General features: G+C 37.5%; 1 long non-coding RNA gene across 1 annotated transcript; it reads left to right on the plus strand.

The window, feature by feature from the left end:
* The first annotated feature begins 2,249 nt into the window (after positions 1–2,249).
* On the plus strand, positions 2,250–16,507 carry LOC148030531 (uncharacterized). Its single transcript, XR_015692207.1, has 2 exons — positions 2,250–2,638; positions 16,138–16,507. It is a non-coding gene; the product is annotated as an uncharacterized LOC148030531 (long non-coding RNA).
* The last annotated feature ends 10,632 nt before the right edge of the window (positions 16,508–27,139 follow it).

Raw genomic sequence — 27,139 nt, forward strand, 5'->3', positions numbered from 1 at the left:
TTTAAGGAGCTTATCAAGGACTGGCTTTTAAAGCACCTTAACTTAAATGTTAAATTTCTAGTGTCCAATGTTAAATAAGCAATGCATATACTGAACTCCTTTTCAACCTCTATGGGAAAGATTCTCAAAGTATAAGACTTCATCTTTTTGTTTAAGAAAATAGATCCACATGTATCTACTAAAACCCATCAAATAAGATGAGATAGTAGATGAATTCTATATTCTAGCCTTTACAGGTTGATGTGACCAATTTGCCTATACCGTTCAATGTAAACATCTTATCATGTCCCTTGCCTTTAGCAAGCAATTTGGAACCAAAACCCTATTCTTCTATGAAGTAACCATGCTTGTAGAACATGGCTTGTAGGCTTTGTTTAAGCATTTGCCTAACAAAAATCAAATTCATGTTGATAGAAGGAACATATAACACAATCTCTAATTTATTGGTCTTACCATTAGAATACGAGGAATAGAACTTGATGAATAATATATGTTACATGTCATCTTTGCTGCATACATAGCCATATGATCTAGTACATTTTTTGTCAAACTAATTTCCATGAGCCATATGATTGGAAACTCTAGAAGTAATTAAGCATTATTGTTTAGTACTTGTGCTATTAGTATTTTGCACATGCACACGGTAAATAATCTTATTGACTATTCTTCAAGAGTAGTTGCATCCAAGCATAATGACCATGTTGTCTCCTAGTTTGAAAATCTTTTTCCCTCCTATAACATTCATTGATTTGATGATCAAGAATTGTACAACAATGACACTTTTGATGAGGTTGTTGAGTATTTGCAAGGAGACTCACTTTCAAGTACTCCCCCCTAGCTCTTAAGGATCTTCAACAATATTGGTTTGGTTGCTTTGAGTTTGCCATGATTGACTAGCACTTGCACTAATATTTGGACCAACAACTTTATTGTTTCCTCTTCCTTTGAAAAACCCTTATCTTCTAGTTACTCTGCCTCTTTCTTGACAATGAAAGAGTGTATCCTTAGAACTAGCTTTGGAGCCACCCACGTCGGTTGAAAGAGCCAGCTTAAATTCTTCATGCAAGGGCAAGATGGGTGATTATTCAATATTGGTAAAGTTTGACTAATTGAGATGCATGTATCAAGGGACTTGTGCTCCAGTCCTAGATCATCGAAACACACTACTACTTTGTCTTTTTTAGGCACGGAACATTGGATGGATGCTAATTGGTCAACAATTGTTTTAATATCAATGACATAAACTTGAACATGTTTACCTTTCCTCTCAATGCTACTGAACTTTTTATTTAAATGAATTCTCATTGTAATTCTGGTTGTCCCATATGTCGGATAAGGATGTCACAAGCAAACTTGGGGGTCTTGCAACTCGTGTATGAATGACCATACTATTGAAAACACTAATAGAGAGCTAGTGTAATACCTCCTAGCCTTTTTAGTCTAGGCTTAGCAAATCCTTGATTGCTCGCTTGTGGGGTGTTATTCTAATAGAGATTTTAGAATCATTTGGAAACATTTAGGGAGTGGAGATTGTGGTGGCAATGGGATGACAACCATTGGGTGAGGGTGTAGGACCTGACCAATGACTCGGTGGTGCTCACACTTTTTATTAATGGTGTTCCATGATAATTGTATTTGCCATGAGTGGATCCTATGGGTATTACACACAAAGTTTGAAGATTGAAGGAATTAGATGTTTTGTCACCTTATGCTCATTTTGCAATGTGTGAGCAAGGATAGGATTTTTGGTCAACTCTATGAAGCCCAATAAACTTATAGGTTGTGAAAGCCCTTAAAATGCATGGACAACCCTAGGGTAAAGGGGCCAATTAAGTGACACCCTCCAAAAGCAAAACATACCCCATCTTGATTGAGCAACAATTTTGCAAAAAAGATGTAGCTTTTTTAGCAACTTAATATTGTGATATGAGTTTTTTAGAATCACAAATGAGCGTAAAGGAAGTCAAGTCAATTGAGCCATGTAAACTTTTTTATATTTGGGTTTTGTAAAACTCTAAAGTAATGCATCCTTGAGTGTCACTCTTTTATGAACCCTTTGTTTATAATCATGGCTACTTGATTTAAAAAACATCAAAATGACCCCTATATTTTTATGTTCAGGTCTACATGATATAACTAGTTTGACCAATTTAAAAGCATTTATAAAATTGACTTGAGAAAAAGAAAGATGTAATAATGGAGGATTGTTAAATGAGGCACTATTGGCCCCTTCACCCTAAGCCCTAAGGGTTGGATGGGAAACCCTAAACCCTTTGGGATAGAAAACCCTAAAACCCGCTCGTATAAGAAGATAGGCGATGCTTACAAGCAAATCGATCCTTCCTCTGTTCTTGAGGACATGATGAGCGGTGGAATCTCGCTGCAATGCGAGAAGGATGCCAGCCTCCCCTATCTTGTTACGATACATGGCATCCCGTCTGTCAGTCTCTGACCCCCAATCTCATGAACAGAGGAGGAGCCATTGCTCTGGCATCGGATAGGATGGTTTGCATTTCCTGCGTTTGGAAGGTTGAGCCTGCAACTTGTGTTGGACATGAATCTCGAGGCCGCGGGACTGCGGAGCATGCGCAGGGCTACGGCGTGCCCTCACAGGTGTTGCTATTTGTTTCATGGCCGTGTAAGCGCTTCTGTGGAGCTTGTGTTAATTTGATGGAACTAGTTTCTGTGCATGGCGAGGGCGGTGCGAGGTGTGAGAGTTCTCAGTAGCCTTGTTTTGATGTTTTCTGTGTGTTGTGGTTGAGTGGTTCTGTCAATGGCATGTGCTCTGAAGATCATCTGTATTGGGTTTCTTCAAGCTTGTCGTAGGGTTGAACGAATAATTAAATCCCCAGTGCCCTTCTGGCATGACCTCTAAACAAATTGTATTTCCAAAATTTGATTGTATGCCTTACCTCTTCTTTTTCTCTTTTCTGTCTATTTACTGACTTTTTTAATTACCTTGATTTATGCTTTGCCTTTAAATTGTTTGGTAATTTCTTCCACATATGATCAGATCTCAAGTCTCTCCAAATTCTGTAGTTTTACCTTGCAATATAGCTATATTATTCGAAAAGCTCTTTCCATATTTTTCCATCTCTCTTTCTTCTTCGCTCTTTTGTAATATTGCAGTTTTATTTAGAAAAACCCTAGGGTTAATTGAATCATCTCTTTTTCTTAACTTTAAATGGCAATATTAGTTGTCACTATCTCTTATCTCCTCTTAATGTGTTGAAATTTTCTTTGCCTGTTCAATGAATAGCCTCGAGACAAGCTAATTTGATGGGATTTTCCTATAATGAAAAATTCACATAAGCTCTCTATTATTATGAAAAAATTACATCAGCCCTCTATTATTGTTACTAGTATAACGAAAGACTTATACAAGCTCTTACTTTTTGTTTATTGCATGTGGTTTTAACTTTTCTAAGCTTTGCTACCCTTGAGTGTAAAAATATCATATGTATTACTATCCTTAACTTCTATCCTTTTATCACCCATTCCTTTTACACTTCTTTTCTCTATGATCACTCTCTGTTCCCCTTTTTTGTCCCTTCTCTCACTCACTAACTCTCTCACACACATAATAATAAAAGGTTAAATATGCTCAAATTAAGAGTGAAGACTTATAATGCAAACTGTAGACTTGTATCTACAATTGCTCTTTGCAACAATCTAAAGTAGATTTGTATGAGCCTTGGATGTTACAATGAGGAATAACATTATTATACTAAAATGAATGACAAATGAAAGACATGAACATATTGCAAAATATAAGGCTATATGGTTATAATACTCAAATTCAATATTAATATTCTACATAGATGAGGTAAAGCTCAAAATTAAATGTTTTTTTAAACATTGTCTAAGTTTGTGTCTCAAATTTAAGTATTAATAAATCATAGCATTACTTCTTGATTTTATATATTTGTGTTTAATTGTAAAAACTTTGAAGCTTTTCATGGGGTCTTGTTAAAATAAACTTCTTACATACAAATGAATGTAATGCTCATTACATAAAAGTAATTTTTTTTAAGTGTCCATGGATACATTCATAAATACATAAACACAATGCTCATATACTTTCTCTTCTTAAAACTCAATTCATTTTTATTTGTGTAACTCTTTGATTCTTGTGTACACTCTTTCACTTGATAAACACTTCTTTTCTCCTTTATAGCTTGCATTGCTTATATTAGACATCCTTGTTATAGTGCTTTGATAATCTATTAAGTGATACATTAGGAATATTGGTCTCTAAATAGTCTCATGGCTATGCTAGATCATCGTCAATACTTAAAGGGAAGTGGGTTGTTAATTCATCTTGAGCAATTCCTTGTTATGATTGTTTATTTGATGATTGTTGCAGCCAAGGCATTAAACCTACTAATATTCATTTAAAATTGTAAAAATGGTAGTTGACAACGCCTCTAGCAAATCACAGACTCGTGTTATCTCCAAGATTTCCAAAATAATTGCCCACATATCATTCACCAATAAATTAGTCAACTTGCTTGTCTCAGAGACGATTGTTGAAATTTCCCTTGCTTCACTATCCAAACCACTTGCCCTAGGTGTGCTTTGTCAATACTATACAAATCTTTAGACAATCCATGTAACTCTGTAGAGTAAATGGCAAGCATATGGGATATGTGTGGCTACTCTCGTTTGCAACAATAACTCAATCATCTTGGTCTTAAGGCGTTTAAACTTTAAAGAACTTGAAGCAATCTCGGAGTTTCTTTAAATCATTGTTGCACTTGTAGATTTCACAACATGCATTCCTTGTTGCCTTGTCACTTTTTTCATCTTTTGCACATCAACTTTATTCACTCTATTAAACTTTACATTTTGACTACAACAAAATATACAAATGATTATTACCCCAAAAAGTATACAATACGTTGACGTAAATACAATTAGAACAACTATCACCTATATCCATGTGAACAGCTCCATGTAACTCTGTAGAGTAAATGGCAAGCCTATGCGATACGTGTGGCTACTCTCATTTGCAATAATAACTCTATCATCTTGGTCTCGAGGCGTATAAATTTTGAAAAACTTGAAGCAATCTCGGAGTTTCTTTAAATCATTGTTGCACTTGTAGATTTTACAACATACATTCCTTGTTGCTTAATCGCTTTTTTCATCTTTTGCACATCAACTTTATTCACTCTATTAAACTTTACATTTTGACTATAACAAAATATACAAATGATTATTATCCCAAAAAGTATACAATATGTTGTCACAAATACAATTAGAACAATTATCACCTATATCCATGTGAACAACTCCAAGAAAACAAGCATTGAAGACATGATATTGTAGTTGTTTTCATTAATTCCTTTGAATTAATTGCATCTAATGGAGTTGAATGCACTATTTTTGGAACATTATCCATGACCTTGCTTTATTCCATGACGACTATCAAAACTTTCAAAAGAGTATAAGAGTCCCAATAGAGAAATCTCAAAGCTATTGAAGACACAATTGATAAGTACATTTACAATTGAAAATCCTAAATTGAAAGTGTCTTGGACATGTGTAAACAACTATGCATAAGCACATGCATACACAATGCTTGACAAAAAGCCAAGTAATGATTCCCCTCTCCAATGGACATCCATTCATCCATATGTGCACATGACACTCGCTAAAGATCTAGCAAATATTACTCAAACTTGAAGATATGTTAGTCTTGAGGGTATCCTAGACTCAAAAGTGAGAATGCACAAGCATTAGGCTCAACATGCATAACCAAATGTATATATGGCCATGTGTGATCACATGCACACACATCTGTTAACAAAGGCTGACTAAGTAGTGGTTAACCTCCCTACTCCCCCCCCCCCATACCCTCTATCTCTCTCTCTCTCTAGGCTTTACTTAATGGATGCTCATTTATCACATTCGTGCATAGATCTAGCCAAAAGCTTGAATGGGTTGAAAATACAAAGAAGTTCGAGGTTCTAAAGTGAAGGAATACCAAGGTGAAATATGAAAAAATAAACTATCAAAATAGGTTTTTAAAAGTTTTATAATTTGGAAAAGAAAGATAATGTTTTTCTAAATGGAAATTTTCATCAATTGTGTCAAATACAATGAACTAATTTTCATCAATCTAGTCACAAAACTCCATGCTCTTTATAACTTGCATTGTCAATAAAATCTTTCATCTTCTCATCATGATCATCCAAGAATCCAATACGTGGCCAATATTTTTGAACATGGTCATATACCTCCCCTATGTAACCCTTGATTTCTTCTAACTCGTCATGTATTGTAATGTGTCTACCACTTTCCTTTCAGGACATGTCATAGCAGTCCATTGGAAAGAAAGTCTAGAAAACTTCGCCATGCACACCCATGGAATGTTACGAGATTTGCGATCTAGTACTTATTGTGTCTGCAATGTAGCGCAAGTATTCCGGCCCTTCCCACTTAAAATCGACATGAATCAGGGTTTTCCTTAATGGTCATTTTCCTAACGGCAACTAGTATCGAATCCTAGGCGAATCCAATACGTGGCTGACATTTTTGGATATGGTCATATACCTCCTCTATGTAACCCTTATTTCTTCTAACTCGCCATGTATTGTAATGTGTCTACCACTTTCTTTTCAGGACATGTCTAAGCAGTTCATTGGAAAGAAAGTCTAGTAAACTCCACCTGGAGTGCGAGGTTTGCGATCTAGTACTTTTTGTGTCTGCCATATAGCGCAAGTATTTTGGCCCTTCCCCACTTAAAATTGACCTGAATCAAGGTTTCCCCTAATGGGCATTTTCCTAACGGCAACTAGTATTGAATCCTAAGCGAACTACTTGGTTCAAGGAGAATGAAAAACGAGATGGATGTAAGGCTCAACCTCTCTGCCATGAGGCATAGTCCCATGCTGTGGCCTTAAAAGAACATTAACCAAGATTATTGTAACCTAGACTCTAGGTCAGCGCCCTTGCTATTCATTTCCTTTGAGAAGATCTCCTAACTGTCCATTATGATTGAGATAAGTTTTCGACCAACCGGGACCACCCATTCGTAGGATGGATCCATGACCACATCCACCGCACTTTCCTTAAGGTTTCTTTAGTTGTCTAATTACCTACCACATTTAGTTGGACATGCATTAAGCAACTTCATTAATTAACCATTTAGACAATGGTTCCTTCACATATTCTTAACACTTGACATAGAAAAGCAATGTCACACAAGTTCATTTTCAATAAGTTATCATATCTATCTTTGGAATACACTCATAAAGTCCAGTCTGTAGGCTTATCCATAATTCGCACAAAGGCTATCCATAATCCATAGGGATTACTAATCCAAGATTTCGCCCGTAGACTAGTATGCGGGAATTGAGATTTAATGCGGAGTCCCATTGGTCTCTTGTGTAGGGCTTGGAAGGCGAGGGATTTACGGCCAGAGTTCCCCTGGCACCCAAGCGACCTTTTGCTCCAAGTAGTGCCCAACGGAGAGACCTTGCGCATTGGGTTTGATCAACGTTTCCGGTGCGGCTAACAACCCCCTTCGTTATGGTCAGGCGGATAGTCGGGGATAACTAAGGTTGCCTCTCCCTCTAGGCCTTCAATCTAAAGCATTAGATATCTTTTCATCCTTTAGTTCCTTGAGCAAAAAAAGCAAACATTGCTCTCTAAACTATTACAAGCACAATCATTTCCAGTGGTCGTTATTTGGCCAACTGTTAAGTAGTGAATCCTTCTCACCGAATACATCCAATATTCGATCCGGGATCAATTGCAACTTGGCAAGATTTCCAAGGGTTTGTCTGTCCTCCCTTTTGTCCTTGGGTTAGGGCCGTATTTTATTAACCCAACTCAACCAATACTTTAGGTTTTATTAACATTAAATCTTGGTGACAATGTCGCCCCAAATTATTATTTGGTTCTTTGCTTCCAAGAAAACACCTAATTTTTCTTAACTTGGCAATTTTTTTCCAAGAAAGGTGATATAACATGATGACTACTCATCCTCTTACAAATTAAGCATGCACAAGAATCTATCAATCTCATTCCGAGGAATTGGCCATTCTCTTGTGATCAAACCACAAGATCATGCGACGTTGCAACTTGTTGCACAAGTGTCCCATCTATTCCATGGGATTATTTCACCCATCAAATTGCTTCTTTTTGTCACAGAATCATGATTAGATAAGAAGCAAGGTTTAGGGTGTCTTCTTACCCAACCCATTCCTAATTGCACTAGGCTGACAATGTTCGGTCCTAGGAATTCCAACTCAATCCGAGTTTAATCATTTGAACGAGTGATCCTTAGGGTAGAAACCCTAGATCGTTTCTTGCAAGTGCGTCCAATTGTCTCTACATTCCATGAATGTGAATAGGACCTTTGGGTATGAGGGTTTTGACTTGGCAACAAGTGCGAAACTAGGTCAAGTCCTCAACATGCTAAACCCTAGTTAGCACTTGAAGTATTTTATTGTATCCATTTAACCATCCTATGCGAATCCTATGAACCATTCCTAAGGATGTAAACTTGATCTAAAAGGGGAAAATTAGTTGCATTACGTCACAATTCACGTAAGCACGCGATTCTTTGCCTCTACGTACGGCTAGATTCATAATCCCTAACTTTTCTTGTTAAGGCCAAAGCACATGTTAAATTACAGCATAATTTCCATTGATCCTACTAGGACTTGCATTCACGAATCATGCCACTAAGTTTTTAAGAGTTTACGCTTAAATGAACCATGCAGCCTTTTCCTAACTATATCTCTTGATGAATGAGGTTCTTCATACGATAAATGTGCATTACGCAACCTTTCCTAACTACTACATAGTTAAATGAGATTCATGCCAATTGAAGCTGGAGTTAACCTATTTCATGCAGCCTTTAGAAACTTTTCCATGCTTTGTAATTTCCTACGGTTGATAACGACTTCCTTAATGAATCATTACTAAGAATATTTGTTTAAAAATGTGACATGCGATTTAATCTTTCCATGCATAATCAAAGGTTTACTTCAATAATTTCGACTTTGTAATGATAGTCATTAGTTGTTCTAGACTCGTCACTTTGCAATGCACAAAAGCAACTTGCTAATAAGGTACTAAAATGCATAGACACCTTATGTTTTTTTCGTTCATTCCATTGAAAGTACCAATGACCAATCTTCATATTATGAGTTACTTCTAGTAAATTTCAAATAGCCAATTTATTTCAATCGCATTTAGCAAGGTGGATTTGACAAGCATAAGTACATCCTAGTTCCATGAAATAACCATGCATAATTGCAATACTTTAACGTAAATAAAAAATAGTAAGAAAACCTAGACTTGTGGGCTCGGTGAAATATCCACAGGAATACCAGGAGATGATCCTCCTGCAGGCGCGCCTTGTGACATTTTAGGGGCCATCGCAAACGTGATTTCGGCTTTTGGTATACCTTTGCGGTCTACGAATTGCTCGCCTTGGTATGCAGCCTTAAAATCTTTGCCCGTCTCCCCCGTATGCGAAGATTCCCTTTGAAGTACGGATCCTTGTCAGAAGTATCGACTTGTCGGATTTGGCTTACGGAAGGCCTTAAGGTTTGGAGTTTGGGCCTTCTTTCTTTCGGGAAAGGAGGGGGTTCATGAAAGGGTTCTTGTGAAGGCCTTGCGGGAATGGGGACTTTAAATCCCGAGTCTAGGGGTGGGCTTTTGGTTGATTGGTGGGAAGGGGTATACCTTCGCGGTCTATGAATTACTTGCCTTGGTATGCAACCTTAAAATCTTTGCCCGTCTCCCCTGTACGTGGAGATTCCCTTTGAAGTACGGATCCTTGTCAGAAGTACCGACTTGCGGGATTTGGCTTATGGAAGGCCTTAAGGTTTGGAGTTTGGGCCTTCTTTCTTTCGGGAAAGGAGGGGGTTCATGAAAGGGTTCTTGTGAAGGCCTTGCGGGAATGGGGACTTTAAATCCCGAGCCTAGGGGTGGGTTTGTGGTTGATTGGTGGGAAGGGGCTTTATAGGCTTCCTCTTTTTCTCTTCAAATCTTGAAGCTAGGGATGGGCTTGTGAGCGATTGGTGGGAAGGGGCTTTATAGGCTTCCTCGTCTTCTCTTCAGAGTCCCGGGGGGTAGGGATGATTGGTGGGAAGGGCCTTAAGGGGAGATCTAGTGGGAAGGGGGGCTTAGGGAAGCCCCTTAGAAGCTTCTATGAAGCTTCTGACTCAGACATCAGCTACATGGAGGTAGATGATGTCGTTCGCGGGAGGAAGTTGGGTGGACTTGAAGGGGAATGGTGGCGGCGTGCTTGTGGGCGATTGGTGGGAAGGGGCTTTATAGGCTTCCTCGTCTTCTCTTTAGAGTCCCGGGGGATAGGGATGATTGGTGGGAAGGGCCTTATGGGGAGATCTAGTGGGACGGGGGGCTTAGGGAAGCCCCTTCTCAGACATCAGCTACATGGAGGAAGTTGGGTGGACTTGAAGGGGAATGGTGGCGGCGTGATAGCCTATGGCGGAGCTAGCGACGGCTGTCAAGCCTCAAGCGGTGGCGTGAGAATGGCGTTCTCTTCTTCTCTTCAAAGTCCTGGGGGATAGGGATGATTGGTGGGAAGGGCCTTATGGGGAGATCTAGTGGGAAGGGGAGCTTAGGGAAGTCCCTTAGAAGCTTCTATGAAGCTTCTGACTCAGACATCAGCCACATGGAGGTAGACGACGTCATTCGCGGGAGGAAGCAGGGTGGACTTGATGAGGAATGATGGCGGCGTGATAGCCTATGGCGGAGCTAGCGGCAGTTGTCAAGCCTCATGCGGTGGCATGAGGATGGCGTTCTCCACGACTGGCGCACAGCAACTTCTCCTTCAACACCCCTTTTCTTACCCCCCCTAAGGGGGGGTTTTTCATAGTCCAGGGTGGAGAGGGGACCTCCCTCCACATGGCCCTTTGCATGGCTCTCTCTCTCTTCCCTCCCCCCCTCCCCCCCCCCCCCCCCCCCCACCCCCCCTCATGCAGCCCCTACTAGCCCATCCCCCAACACTCCCTCTCCTCTAGCCGTGCATCGGCTGGGGGAGAAGGGATAATAATTTTTGTAAAATTAATTGCACAATTATCTTTTAACCTCCTCCCTAGAGGATGTTTCCCCACGGCTATGCGGGTTTGAATCCCTGGCCTTGCTTTGCCAAGACAGAGTTCTCCATTTCTCACGTGCGGTTATAGATTAACTGCCGGCACTGAAGATAACCTTTGCATGAGTTTACGATGCGCGGGAGATCGGTTTACTAATATTATTCAAATAGAAATATTACGTTCTCTCCCCCTTGGAGGAATCGAGATGTCCTCATCTCGAGATGAACTGGCGATGTTGTTGGTTGAGAGTGCTTTCATCCATCCAAGTAGCATCCTCTTCGGGATAATCTTTCCACTGGACGAGGCATTCTCTCAAGGTTCTAGATCTCAATTGTTTCTCCCTAACATCTAAGATCATGTTAGGCCGTAGCTCAAGGACTCCTTGGCTAGGCATTAGAACTTGTTGGTCATCAAGTACATGGCTAGGATTAGGTACGTACTTCTTCAATAGGCTGATATGGAATACATTATGAACCTTTAGGTTCTAAAGGAGGGGGTTCGTGAAAGGGTTCTTGTGAAGGCCTTGTGGGAATGGGGACTTTAAATCCCAAGCCTAGGGGTGGGCTTGTGGGTGATTGGTGGGAAGGGGCTTTATAGGCTTCCTCTTCTCTTCAAATCCCGAAGCTAGGGATGGGCTTGTGGATGATTGGTTGGAAGAGGCTTTATAGGCTTCCTCTTCTTCTCTTCAAAGTCCCGGGGGGTAGGGATGATTGGTGGGAAGGGCCTTATGGGGAGATCTAGTGGGAAGGGGAGCTTAGGGAAGTCCCTTAGAAGCTTCCTAAAGAAGCTTCTGACTCAGACAGCAGCTAGGTGGAGGTAGACGATGTCATTCACGAGAGGAAGTAGGGTGGACTTAACAAAGAATGGTGGTAGCGTGATAGCCTATGGTGGAGCTGGTGATGGCTGTCAAGCCTCAAGTAGTGGCGTGAGGATGGCATTCTCCACGACTAACGCACAACAGCTACTTCTTCAACACCCCTTTTCTTAAGCCCCCTAAGGGGGGGTTTTTATAGTCCAGGGGGGAGAGGGGACCTCCCCCCACGTGGCCCTTTGCATGGCTCTCTCCCCCCCCTCCTCATGCAGCCCCTACTAGCCCATCCCCCTCTCCTCCAGCCGTGCATCGGCTAGGGGTGAATGGATAATAAAAAAATTTGAAATTAACTGTACAATTATCTCTTAACCTCCTCCCAAGAGGATGTTTTCCCACGGCTATGCGGGTTTGAATCCCCGGCCTTGCTTTGCCAAGACGGAGTTCTCCATTTCTCGCGTGCGATTATAGATTAACTGTCGGCACTGAAGATAACCTTTGCACGAGTTTATGGTGCGCGGAAGGTCGGTTTAGTATTATTATTCAAACGAGAATATTACATGTATCCTCACCCCATCACAAAGGTTCCCTTCATATTTCTCCTCCAAGATTCTCTAAATCCTTTGTAGACGGATACGAATGCTCTCACCCAGAGAAATGGTAGCCCTTTGATGTCGAAATAGTGCCTTCACTTGCTTCTCAAGCCCATCCAAGCGATGAATGACTCATAAGAAACCAACTGAACTTTCACACCCTCCAGCATGCCTGAGTGCATGAAGACAAATTGCCTTTTTCCTTGTAATCTCTTTCACTTTGTGCATATTCATTTGCACGTTGGGAGTGCATTGCACAACATTTGTTGTAGACACATTTTTGTTTCCGACAAAAGCCTCCATACTGCACAAAACACATTAAATTTAAAACACACGTGCATTAGACTATATGATCAATTACAAAAGGATTTGCTATAGCAAGTAGCATATGGAGCGAGGTTTCAATTTGTTTATCCCACATACAAGACTCAAGTGGATCTTCAAGGTGCATTTGGATTATTTCAAGTAAATTCCCATGGCATCCTAGGTGAGAGATTAGAGTTTTTGTCACAATGGGTGTATCCATTTCAACATCCCTATGAATACATCAATCATGATACAAAACCCCCCTCTCAGTCTTAAGTTCTTTGTTCACAACTCCTGAACAAACTCAAAGGTTCTTATAATTATACCACTCACGAATTGCAATGAGAAAAGTGGAGGATGGATCTTTTAGCGAACCCAATGTTACAATGACCCCAAGTTTAAAAATGTCAATAATAGGTTTTTTGTGCCATTAAGTGTTATTATATGCGTGCCATCCCTAGGAATTGCAATGAGCAAGGCAAAGGATAGTTCTATCTCTCAATAATGAAAGTCATGAATAAATAAATAATATTATAATTTAGCTCCACTCTAATACCTTTAGGGGTTGACAATATAATACATAGCTCAAAGTTACTATAGAATCTTCCACTCCATGTCTTAAAATGCATATCTTAAAATGTTTATTCCAATCCAATGTAAATCCTCATATGTTAATGTGTGTGGGTGGGTATCTTCTATACAAATCCAACATTAATAAAAAACCCCACAATTTTAAAAGTACATACATACATATATATATATATATACATACATATATATATATACATACATATATATATATATACATATATATATATATATATATATACACACACACACACACACACACACACACACACACACATATATATATATATATATATATATATATATATATATATATATATATATATACACACATATACACACACACACACACACACACACACACACACACACACACACACACACACACACACACACACACACACACACACACACACACACACACACACACACACACACACACACACACACACACACACACACACACACACACACACACATAGAAGTCATTGCCGACAACTCTACTCGACCCCCTGTGAGTAGGGCGACGAGAGAGAGAGAGAGAGAGAGAGAGAGAGAGAGAGAGAGAGAGAGAGAGAGAGAGAGAGAGAGAGAGAGAGAGAGAGAGAGAGAGAGAGAGAAAAGAAAGAAAGAAAGTTATATTAACGTCTTCTAAATTTGCTATGAAAAGTTGGTCAGTCACATGAAAGGGAATTCAAAATAAATTGTTTTGATTGTGATATAAGTTTTATACTCTCCTTGAGAAGGTTTGTGCTAGCTTTGGTTTTGACTAAGTTATTTGGCAATTGTATTTGTGGATCTCTTGGATAGCTTGTTAGGAGATGTAGTATTTTAACTACCTCTTATCCAATTGCAACTTGTAAGATAAGGAAATCTTAATATACCAATGGATAAATATAAGAAAGTGCAAATGTGGGAGTATAAGTCAAGCCATAGCTGAGTATCAAATAAAGGTGAATACATCTATCAGACCAAAAAAGCATGGAGAAAACATAATGATAAGAGCAACATAAATCAAAAATCACAATGGGCAAGAATTCTTATTCATGTGGGGCTTATGGCTATAGCAATCAAGGCAAATGATTCAAATGATTTTAGTCTCATAGGATTGAAAGCAAAAATTAAAATATATTTGATTGAACCACTTCAGTATAATCAATTGTTGGACACTGAGTTTGATCAAATAATCACCACTTTAATAACTTTGGGCAATTAGTGGTAAACCACCTACCCTTTCAATGATAATGGGGGATCAATTCCAAATGAGAATGTCAAAGCCAAGAGCATAACCAATTAATACACTCAATATATGAACATGATGATCCTAGTGTTAAGGATGTAGTTTAGCCTCATAACTCATGGAGTACTTGAGAAAGCTCAGTTGTTGATATCAAAGGAAGAAATTCACGTGTATGACTCTCATGATGGACCTTCTAGTGTTAAGGAAGTAGTTTAGCTTCGTAACTCATGGAGTACTTGAGAGAGCTCAGCTATTGATAGAGAAGGAAGACATTCACGTGTATGACTCTCAAATGTCTAATGCAAAAAATGGAAGGATAAAATCAACCCTTTCATGAAATCCCAAGAAGAGAGAACAAAGTTTAACATAATAAAGATCTTGAAGAAGAGATAATCATAATCATAAGCCACGTGAATTTCTCTTTTGGCAATAAGAAAAATGGTTAGAAATCCTTTAACAATCATGGTTAGTCAATATCTGATAGACAATAGTCAAATAGTTCACCCAAAAACAAGACATTTTTACCTCTATGATAGAGAGTACAAAGAAAGAGTCAGCATTCCCATACGACCATTTTAAGTTCCATTCCATTATTTAGGAATTTCTACACATGAGCCTATGCACGAATGTGAAAGGGCCGCATTTTTTCATTTTTGAGACTTCTATATTTTTCAAAATGTGAATAGTCTAAAATTTAAGTAAAATCTCTCAAAAAGCACTCATATTAGCTAGCTTTTGCATCACTTATATGAGCTACAAGCATTAAAAACAAAAACCCTCCCCCTAATTACTATAAGGGAAGGAGGATATCACATAGACACACAACCCTCTTGGAGGAGACACTACTTTGTGGGCATGAGTGAAGCTAAAGAAATCATCCTCTCTCTTAGCTATTTCTCTCTCTTATCTACAACTACACGGGAGCTCTAGCAGAATCCTTTGAGCTCATCTTCTATTCTCGAAGCATATGTGAAAGCTCTACTGGAGTCCATTGAGCTTCTCTTCTCTTCCCCACACATGTACAAAAGCTTGACCAAAATTCGCCAAGACTTTATTCTCCTCAATCATGTGAAGCTCCACTGAAATTCACCAAGCTCTTATCTCCTCTCTAAAATGACATAGAAACTCTATAAAATTTTGCCTAGCCTTTTCTCTCTTTTTCGCAATTATGCAAAATCTTTGTCAAATTTACTCTAAGTGATAGCCCCTTAGAGACATCATGAAGGAAAGGAGTTTGTTAGAGAAAGCAATTCTTGAGAACTTGAGGAAGACACTCTAGTGAAGAACTTAGAACATGTCATTGAGGATGTAGACCATATCATATCAAGTCATGATAATCAAGTTTGAATTGTTTATCCTATATTTACTTATTTTTATTCGAGCTAAAAGTGTTGCTTTAGTTGATTTTGTTTATACTGATTGGAAAAAATTATATTACTTATGTTGATATGTCTTTCACAATTGTACTTGTGAATCAATAAAAATATTGAAAAGAATATGTGGACGTTGGATTTGCAGGATTAGCAAAAAGAGGATATATGGCTCTTGGATCTTTAGGACAAAAAAAGCCATCGACAATTTGACTCACCCAAAGGTCCAATGCGAATGCAAAGCGATTGAGATCAACCTATCACCTTGTTGCTACATCATCTTATGGTAGAGGAGCTTAAAGGAGATTTGAGCCAATAAATCCCTCAGTAGCTTAGGATAGGGATGTAGAGCTTTGTGATCCCTATCATTAGTTAGGAATGGATAACCTCAAATACTAGTCAAGAGGTGGAATGGTCTTGAGGGATCAAGATTCCTTGGGAGAATTGAGATGGATTTGGAGAAGTCAAGATTCTTATAGAGATCATAATAAAGGAATTGAGTTAAAAGATATTTCTTTCATTATTGATTGATTATGTCTTGTGTCTAAATTATGTGTGTACTAAATCTTATGTAATGGGATAATAAAAGAAACCTATTTTTATATGTTCTCATAGTGTGGTAGCATGCTTTTCTAATTAGATAACTAAAACAAACAACAAGGAAAGTGGAAGGCCTTGATCCTATAGATGGACTTGATTAGTTAGGTCCTAATTGTCATGGAAGTTTAAAAGACATCTCCACTCTCTTTGAACCAAGTGCAGTGTTAGTCTACTCACACGTTTGATTGGTTACAAAGTGACTTTTCTTAAGTGGGCATTAGTCTATCCTCTAGGAGATGTTTATAGTTTAGGAATCCTTAAGTCAATCCTTCAGGTTGAGGCATTGCTATTTCATTTAGGACATAGACTCAAAGACTACCCGCCGACCAATTAATTTTGTGCATTAGGCTAGATGGTGCTACTCATGGAGCGGTGTTTGAGTGACTACAAAACATTGCCTCCTTTGGCTTAGTCGGGGTGGGTATATCACATGAGCCCAAACTTTACTATAAACGATGGGGTTACCATCTTGCCATCCTATAAGGGCTACCATGAGGTGAAAAAGAGAAAACAAGGTGTAAAATATCATTAGAAGAATGGTATCATTTTTTTCAAAATTACACCTCATGGATGGTTTTCTGTGCTAAGATTCAACATGTTTACATGGCCAAGCACATGCAATTGCCTCCAATTGAATATATTTCTCACAATGTAAGTTTTGAAATGTGCATGAATATATTTTTAAACAATAGATTAGTGCCTATAAACATATTTTCATCATCAAGTTTTGAGATGTAACTTGTGGAGAGTGTGAGTGATACTTTCCATGCCATTCATAGAGAATTTGCAAAGACTATCTATGCTAATCAAATTGTAGGTTTTTCCAGTGAAGTTAAGTTTTTTGTATATAATGCACAATATGTTGTCCCCAACACCATGTGTGTATGGACATATGGAATGTTTGCCAGTGCCAAGCCTTTCATCGCATAACTGGGAGATTCAAGATGAAGCAACACTATAGAGCTTTAAACTTAAAATCTCTCAAGATATTCAGAAGGCCATGAGTCTTGGAAGGATCTTGGGAAAATTACATTGATCATGGTTTGTGCCCCTCTATGTCTTTATGGCTTGCTTTAGAATAGCAAAGCTCTTGAGAACAAAGGTATCATGGCTAAGTAGAAAATTTTTAGAAGAGAATTTGGACAACATTGTCAGATTGCTTTGGAAACCTAGAGTGTAATCATAAGGGTGACTTTATAAGGTGCAATGCATGCTCTATATCCTTAGCTTTACCAATGGTTCTAGAATTGGAAAAAGAGCTAAAAGCTCTTTATCTTGTGTGAGTTGTTTATATGCTATTGTTGTAACTTTTGAACCATGAATATATGAATAGGTGACTCGTTATTACTCTTTGGCATTGCTATAAACAAACATTTCACAAAAGCTTCATTTGTTGTTCAATATGCATATATAAAAGAGTATTTGATTTACATGTCCAAAAGGAATTCATTGTATTATGTGAGCGATAATATCCTTTACATTATGATATAGATTAGATGTTTTTAAAACTTAAGCTACAAGTTATTCAGCATGAAGAAAGAAGGGAGGTTAAAACTACTCAATAGTGGACATTAAAACATATTTGAGACACTTCGGATTTTCTTTGCAAGACAACACAAATTGTAGATACAAATTCAAGGTTAATGGTGTAGACAATTGAAAAAAGAGTTGAATATTATTTGTCTTGTACAAGTTGTAGATACAATTTCAAGGTTAATGGTGCAGACCATTGAAAAAAGAGTTGAATATTCTCTGTCAAGTATAAGTTGTGTACTTCTCACTATTATAATTTTTGAACCAATAATATATTAAAATCACATTTTTGTGAAGAAACATCTAGCAAAAACTTTATGCACTATTCAATATGATTTTGAAAACAAAAAATAATTTAATTTACATATCCAAAAGGTTTTCATTATATCGTATGAGTTTAAAAATGTATAAATATACAAAATAATAATCTACACTTAGGGTTGACTCTTGGATTCTACACTATTAAGTATAGTAATCTCTATTTACAAAATTGATTCCACAAGTTATCTTCTATCAATACAATATGTGCTTTACTATGACAATAAATAATCAATTTAATACAACTATTCTACCTTTTTTTGCCCTTCAATTTCTTCCTCATGAGCCTTCTCTGGGCCTATAGCTTAACTCTCCATTTTATTAAAGATAAGTGGTTTCTTTTTGTAGATGGTTTCCTTGGTTTTGTGAAGAATGTAAACTTCATGGGGGCTCTTTTCCCTTTAAACTTCAAAGAAGATTGATTGAGCTTCAATGGAGAGAACTTTGGCATCTCTTTCCCTTTGGATTTGGTTCTAGTCTTCTTTTTGGTGGTTGAGTTCATCTTGCCCTTGCATGTGCTACTTGGTTTTGGAAGAGGGGATTTCAGCTTCACTAGGTCCATTTGGTCCTTTGCCATTGTTTATGGAAGAGGGGAGTCTACGTCCACATGTATAATTACCTTGTCCAAAACCACCAACTCAATACGCCTCTCCTGATCCACCACATCTATGATTTAAGGTATTATTTACACTCGAACAAGGCATTAAAAAAGTCACTTGCAAAATGAAAGAAAGATGCAAGAAGAGAAATGAAAGCATATATTCATTGCTTGTTTCAACAATTTGGCATCTATAGCCTTGCAAATATTTGCAATCACTCTCCATCCATAACTCATTGTGTCACTTTGCTCTTGGACCTTCAAAATCAAATACTTAAAGTGCTTGATACATTCGATAATGCATTCATAGGTCTTCTCTATAAAGCTTGTAAATGGTCTAGTGTAGCACAAAAAGTAAAACTAATAAAGAGAAGTGACACACAATAGCCTATTCCCTAAGTAGACAAGAAGAACAATAATTTTTTTTCCTAGCCATGTATTCGAGACAATAATCAATAAATATTTAGTGAAATTTATATAGGTCCTTATAGGCTATAGTTTTCAACATAAGGAAAAAAGTATGATAATTTGTTATGCCATCATATGAACTGAGAATTTTTGTATTGTTTGATCATGTTTTTGAAAAAAAGTCCACTAAGAGGAGTGGATCAATGACATATATAATATTTATGTTAAGAGAAGCAATATAAGGCATGCACACAAAATACAAGGATGAACTCATACTAGGATAACAAGCCTTAAAAATCAGAGACAAGTCCTTGCAAAATTAAAGGTTTAAGAAGGGTTTACCTAATGCAACATAATACCACTGAGTCAAATATTTGGATATCTCTCTTTTCAAATGTGCTCTTATCATGAGGAGATATGCTCAAGTAAACCTCCTCTTCTCTAATAGGAGACGCGATGGCAATCATCTAACCAAAGACCTTGCCCATCTTGTTGTAGTCGATTAGAGCAAGTACCTCAAGCCTCTTTTTATAAAACTCTTTAAGTTTTTCAAGTGATTCTCTAAGGTTCTCTTCATAAATAACATTTTGCTCAAGTGTGCTCCTTATGATCCTAAACCTAAATCTATTTCTCCTTCTCTTTCTAGATGATTTTGGAGGAAACTTAAGGATACCAAAAGCCTTGGCATTAGTAGTGGGCAAGGGATTTAAAACTTTGACAAAGCTTGCTCATCATGGCAAAGTCCTTGATTATAAAAGTGATCCTACATGCCACTCCTAAACAACTCAGCCATACTATCAAAAATGTCCTTGACAATCCTTATAGATGCTACCTTGGGAATCAAATGATTAATTGCTTCTTGGAATTTCCTTTTTTCTTTAAATAATCTATGCACATAATACTATCTTGATTTTCTCTTTTTGCTTATAGCCATGCAAGTTGACAACACGTGCCTTTAGGTTTTGCATCACAAGAAAATGAAGTTGCAACAAAAGGGTCTTCTAGTGATGCTTCCTTAGTAGTTTCTTCCTTATAAGAGACTTAGCTTCAATATTAGTTACCTTTTGGTTGTTCCTTAGGAGTAGACATTGTTTGGCAATAATTACATAGTGTTGTGTTGTTATTGATAAAGCCATTAATGTTGAAAATGAATTTAAGGAGGAATTTCTTAAACTAGATGCTCGACTTCAAATGATAGATTCATTGATGCATCTAATGCCTTGTCTCTTTATAGGAACAAAGAAAAAGAGGAAGAGAACGAGCTTTGATATTAGATAAGGAGTACAACTAGCTTCAAGAGGGGCTTGGAATTTTGGAAGAGAGAAAAGTGATTATGTATAGCTAGAAGACACTAAGGAGAAAACAATTAACTTGTGGAGATCAACAACACGTGAAATTGACCAAAACCAAAATGTAATATTACATTCAATGAAAATCCATCATTGTGTCTGCCATTACATCTATAGTTCTTTTACATACTTTATACAGATGTTAAGAGCTTCATACAATAAGGTGTAAAGGAGCAAGAAGTAGTGCTACTCCCAAAGACTAAGCTCTTGGACATTATTTGTTAAAAATTGATGGACATCTTCCACAACAACTACCCAGAAGAGGTAGTTTGGCCTATACTATGTATAAAATTCATTAGTAGACTTACTGGTTGCTCTTCAATATAATTTAATGCCAACAAAATCATGCTATTGGAAAGGACAGTTGATAGTCCTAGCTACTTTACCTCTAGAGCTAGATATTTCTTGCCATTTTCATCTTATAGTTTAGCAACAAAGCAATCAAATGAAAAAGCCATTGCTAGAAGAGAAATTTTCTATGACATGGAGGGAAGTTTCCTAAAGATAAAAAAGATGTAGATACTCCAAAGGCTAATTTTGTATACACTTATATTGTAAACATTATGTTATTGGAATTTCCATTCATCTATCTTGTTATCTTTTTCAATCTTTGAACTTTTCTTATGAAAATCCAATTCAATAACTCCACAAGAGCATGACTTTTTGTAACTTCTTCACCATGTCCTATGCTCCAAAAGAATGATGTACATGCTTGGTAGCACAATTTTTCCATGTATTGGCTACTATATGTTGCCAGCCCTTGCTCTTCCATAGGATAATGCCCATCAATATGAAGGACATGTTGCATATTTCTAAAAATAATATTTGGTGTACATTAGTTGTATTTATGTTTTAAAAATGTAGAGAATTCTATCATACCAACTAAAAATTAATATACTCGTCCGAGACCCCCATGCCTCCTTGATTACTTGAACAAGATTTGTAATTAAACATTTGTACTCTTTCACCTAAGTATATGATGTCTTATGTTATTTAAGTACCTTTAGAAAGACATTAAGGTGCTTCCAAATGTCCATTTTAAGGGTTGTAACTTGTGGTATTCTGGCTACATTTGTCATAACCTCACACAATTCTTTCCAAGATTTTCACATTGCATTTACCAAGCAACTCTCTATGGTTTCTTAAAAACTGTCTAACTTTCAAACCTTCCATACAAACATCTACTAAGACACCTCTTGTTTTTCCTAATGCTATTGGATTTTTCTTGAACTTGACCTCCATGCAAAACCCATCTTTTATAGTAAAGCCTCACATTTATCAATGCACTAATCTAAAAAATATATTGGCTTAATTGCATATGCATGATCAAGATGCACCATAAGAATCTTGTCAATTATTCTAATCTTTATGTGCATGATATAATATGTAAATTTCCAAGATAAATTAAAAGAATGAATCCCATATATCTTGTTTTAAACAAATTTGAACAAATCTAGTGATTCTCTTAGTAGGACTCTTCTTGCTAGTTGCAAACTACTCCAATCATGGGACCCCATACTTTCCATGTAGTAAATACAATGATATTTTGCATTGGTTCCATTACATATACTAAGTAAACATTTGATAGTCTTTAAATTAGCACTCATATGCCATTTGCATTAAAACTTCCACCTCCATCACTACCAACATTTTTCCATGACTTTGAGACCGAATGATATTAGGAATACCTATGTGGGAGAATAACCATTTTAGGTTTGCTGCCTAAATTGCATCAATCCACAAATTCTCCATCTTGGATGGAATCTTATGCTATGATTTTTGTCTCCTATTGTTGTCATACTCTAATGCCTTCTTCATGATGCAAATGCTAACTCTTTTCAACTTTTATCATTTCTAAATCTGTGCTTCATCCAACTTCAACACAAACTTTAAAATACCACCACATTCTACTACAATATTTGTAATTTCGTGAGATCCACTCAAACATTATTTAATGTGTTGTAATCAAAGATAGCCTTTTTTGTTGTTGTTCATAAGCCATTGACCCTTCAATATGAACATACTAGTAGCTGATTTGTTAGCTCATGTGTGAGTCTACACATGCCAAATTGGGGAGAGCACATGATCGATATTTTAGGCATTTAATTGTGCATTATTTGTGTCATTTAGGGCATTTTATGCCAATCGACTAGCATTTAATGTTGGCTAACCAATCTCTATTGATGGCATATTTATTGCCTATATATTGTGTGCTCCTCCTCAGCTAGTGCATTCATTACCTAGAGGTCTTGATTGGAGAGAGGAGCTAGTGCTAGTGCCAATGCCCGCGTTGCTAGTGACTCACTATTGTACACAATTATCTCATGTCTTGGTATATGGATTCCGTTTCCCAAGCATTCTTCTAAGAACTCTTTTTTTGCAATGTTCTTCTTTTCTCTTTGTCTTGTGTTCAACAATCTATCTTTTCTTTGTCTTGTGTTCAACAATCTATCTTAGCATACATATATGCTTCCATTACTACATCCACTTTTGGCTTGGTATCTGACTGCAAGATCTATGTTCCTCCTAATAATTTTCTACTAATTATTGGTCTATTTTGCCTCTCCTAATTTGGTGACTTGCTGCTAATTGATTCCAACCTATCTCTTGTCTATTGCACCTTGCGTTTTCGCACATGAATCTGCTCTTTCAACTTGCATCAGTATCCCGCCCTTTTTTTGTCACTTTGTTGTATTCATTGCTTAATTCAGCTTGTGTTTTGGTTTTTTGGCCTTGATTGCTAGTTGGGAAACTATGCATACATGTTTTTTTTGTTGTTTCTGGATTTTTTTTGCTATATTTTAAACTTCTTGCATCAGACACCCTCATCTTTTGATCAGATTTTGCTTTCCATTGTGTGTAAGCTCTCATTTTTTGCAGTCTTTGCTATTGATTTTATTTTCTTCTCTCTCTATCCACCTTCTATCCTCTATCTTCTCTTCCTATCCTCTCTAGATGGCTCCTTCGTGCACTTCTACTAATGATAGATTACATGGCCTTGACTATCTAACTTGGAGTGTTGTATGAAAGTGCAGTTTGTGCATAAGTGGTTATGGTAGCTATTCCACATCCTCAATGTCTTTTTAAGTTCCAAAAGATTTTGATGAAGACTGCCATGAGAAAGTTGTGCTTAGATGGGATATAGATTATGTGTGTTTCTATTCTGCTCTCCTTCGATGTATTTCTAAAGAAGTTCTATTGGTGATTACCTCTTACAGGACATCTCTTGAAGTATGGTCAAAGATGCATATTTTGTACAAGGCACTTTCCACCGTACGTGCACAATGACACTTTATGGATAGCTCCAACAAATGAAGTTCGAGCCTAAGGGCACTATTCAATAATTTTTACTCTATGTTACACAGGTACATGACCAGCTTTGACACATGCAGTCTGATCTCCCAAAGACACATCTTGTGGGGATAGTACTCTATAAGCTCCCCACAGAGTTTGATGGAGTGGCGAATGCTTTGAGGGCACAAACATCCTCAACACCTATGAACTTTACCCATATGTCCTCCATGGTGCTTGAGCATGAGGCATCTTTGCATCTACAAGGCAGGCTTCTGTCTCATTATACAGGTTCTAGTGAGGGTATTGTAGCTTTCAAGATGGGTGACAAGAAGAAGAAGGCCCAATGTTATCATTGTGGTAAGAAGGGACGTTTGTGGAAGGACTATCAAGAGTTAGCGGCTTTGAGGAAGAAGAAGAAGCAAGATCTGGACTCTTCTGTTGAGTCATCCTCTTTCTTAGACTCCAATGCAAATCCTCCAGCCCAAATGAAGGCCAAGACGCGGGAGGGATTGTCGTCTTCAAATCGAGGGAAGGGCTTGGCTGCCCCTTTCTCTAGTGCTTTCTAGTACATGTGATGTGGTCATCACTCATGACTCTCCCCAATGCTAGAGAGGGAGTGTGAGAGGGTGGTGAGATGGGGTAGGTGAACCTCATCTATACAAATATACGCATGTACAAGTTCGAGAGAGGGACGTACCTAACACATCAACTGAAGTTTGATAGGCTCAAATCCTAGAGTTGGGATTGATATCCAGGTTCATGATGGGCTGCTATTTGACAAAGAGTAGGATTGGCTCCTAGTCTGAGCTCACATGAGGGGACACTTTGGTAGCATGGCCAAAGGTGGAGAATCCACTGTCACATATGTTTAGAGGTATTTTTGACATGATGGTCTTGTATGCTACTGCGAGACATTGTTGGCAAACATTAAGAGCTGCTTTGATTATTCTCTATTTTTAAGAGCTTGTATGATCGGCATTGACATCAAGTTCTCTGTAAGGCACCTTGGTGGTGGCTTGCGAACCCACTGCTTAGGTATCCATGGTTCTACTCTAGTGGACATTGTTGTATATACCATGATGGGACATTCTCATTATATATTGTATTGTATCATATCACCCATGATCTGACAAAGGGTGTTAACATATATGTTAGCGCATGTGCAAGTATGTGTATGCCTAATTGGGCTAGGCACATGCTTGATATTTTAGGCATTTTATTGTGTATTATTTGTGGGATTATAGGCATTTTGTGCCAATCGGCCAACATTTAATGCCAATTGATCATTTGCTATTCATGGCATATTTATTGCCTACATATTATGTGCTCCTCAATTAGTTCATTCATCACCTAGAGGTCTTGATTGGAGAGAGGAGCCAGTACCAGTGCCCATGCAGACACTAACACTATTGTACGCAATTGTCTTCTTCTTTTGAAGTCTTCTTCTTTTCTCTATGTCTTTCATTGAGCAGTCTATTTCAGCATACATATACGCTTCCATTGCTAAATCCACTTCTGACACACTCCCCAAAAATACTAGGAATTCACTAATTCACAATGGACCTAGCAATTGGGGATCTAATCAAACCAAATGTCCTTATTCTCTAACATCTAAGCTTTTTAAACCATAATCCATAAAGAGCATGATAGCCTTTATGGGAAGGTGATATCAGTAGTATCACACATCTCTACTATTTCATCTAGTTTGACTATGCCTCTTTAAGTCTATTGTCAACTCTTTAAGAGTTGGACCTCTCAAGTCTACATTTCCTACTAAGACCTCTGCTAATTAGCAACTTAATTATTTTCTTATAGGGCTCCCTTTTTAAATCTTTTTAGCCCTAATGAGATGGAAAAACTATTTTTCTCCATGTCATGCTTAAGAAAATGGCCACATAAAGTCAATGATACTAAGACTTATCAATGCCTATAAGATTATGAAAATTTAAATCCCATGTGAATGAAATAGAGAAAATATATAATGTGAAAATCAATTTGAAAAGAGAGAGTACAACTATAAAAGGAAGGTTGAAAATCAACTAGTAATGATCAGCGAAGCACAAAGTAGCTTTATGGGGAACGAATCACCATGATAATGATACTAAGGTCACCAAAACACCAATGGTAGTCAATGGGGCCAATATCCAAGCACAGAAACTCGGCTCCATAACAAGGTGGACCCCCAAGGCACACACAAAAATAGAAGTATACATCAAAACGGTCAAAAGATTCTACCTAAAGTGAGTGTGTAGTTAGGCCAAGCTACAATGCTAGGAAAACAGTAGAAATACTAACTAGAGGCATCTAGAAATGGTTAAAAGTAGGTTTAAAGCCAAGTATAGGAGAATGGAAAATTTCCTAGATTACAATGGAAAACTTATGGTATGCAATGTCTCTTCCAACCCCTTCTCTTAAAGTTCAAGCTACCCTTTCTTTCATAAAAGACAACAAAATCCATCAAACAATTATGGGTTTGATCCAACTTTCATAGGTACCCTTAGGCCTAGAGGTACGTACATTATTGGTACAAACACATTATTGTTAAAAAATTTGGAAGTATGGATCTTTTGGAAGGGAAAATGCAAAAATCAATTTGAGACTAAAGAGGACAATGCGACTTTGTATGTCCTGAAGGATTTGTCTATGGAAACTTTGTGAAACTCCTTCAATGCTTGATACTTCCACACTCTGGCACTTACAGTTTGCTCAACTACTTAGGATTTTTCAAATTTGAAGAGATGGAAACAATTTGCTAGTTACAACAATTTTGTACTATTTTGATGAGATGGAAATATTTTCCAATCTCACTATAGGTTGAAAATATGACCATCCTATCTTGGTTGTTTTGCTAAATTCAAGAAGGTTTCTACTTTGTCTCATGGGATGTTCTAATTCTACTGTGTCTAACAAAAATATCCACTCACTATTGTTTGCTCTAGAGCAAAACTCCAAAAGCAATGCATCCTTGACCAAAAATTGGAGTGTGAATTCAAGATTATCTGTGTGTGAATGCGTGTGTATCCATGAGTGTGTGTGCATTGGTGTTATAT

This window comes from Lygodium microphyllum, chromosome 10, assembly GCF_053477565.2.
Source record: "Lygodium microphyllum isolate KBCC chromosome 10, Lygodium_microphyllum_v1.1.10, whole genome shotgun sequence".
In the NCBI taxonomy this organism is placed as follows: domain Eukaryota; kingdom Viridiplantae; phylum Streptophyta; class Polypodiopsida; order Schizaeales; family Lygodiaceae; genus Lygodium; species Lygodium microphyllum.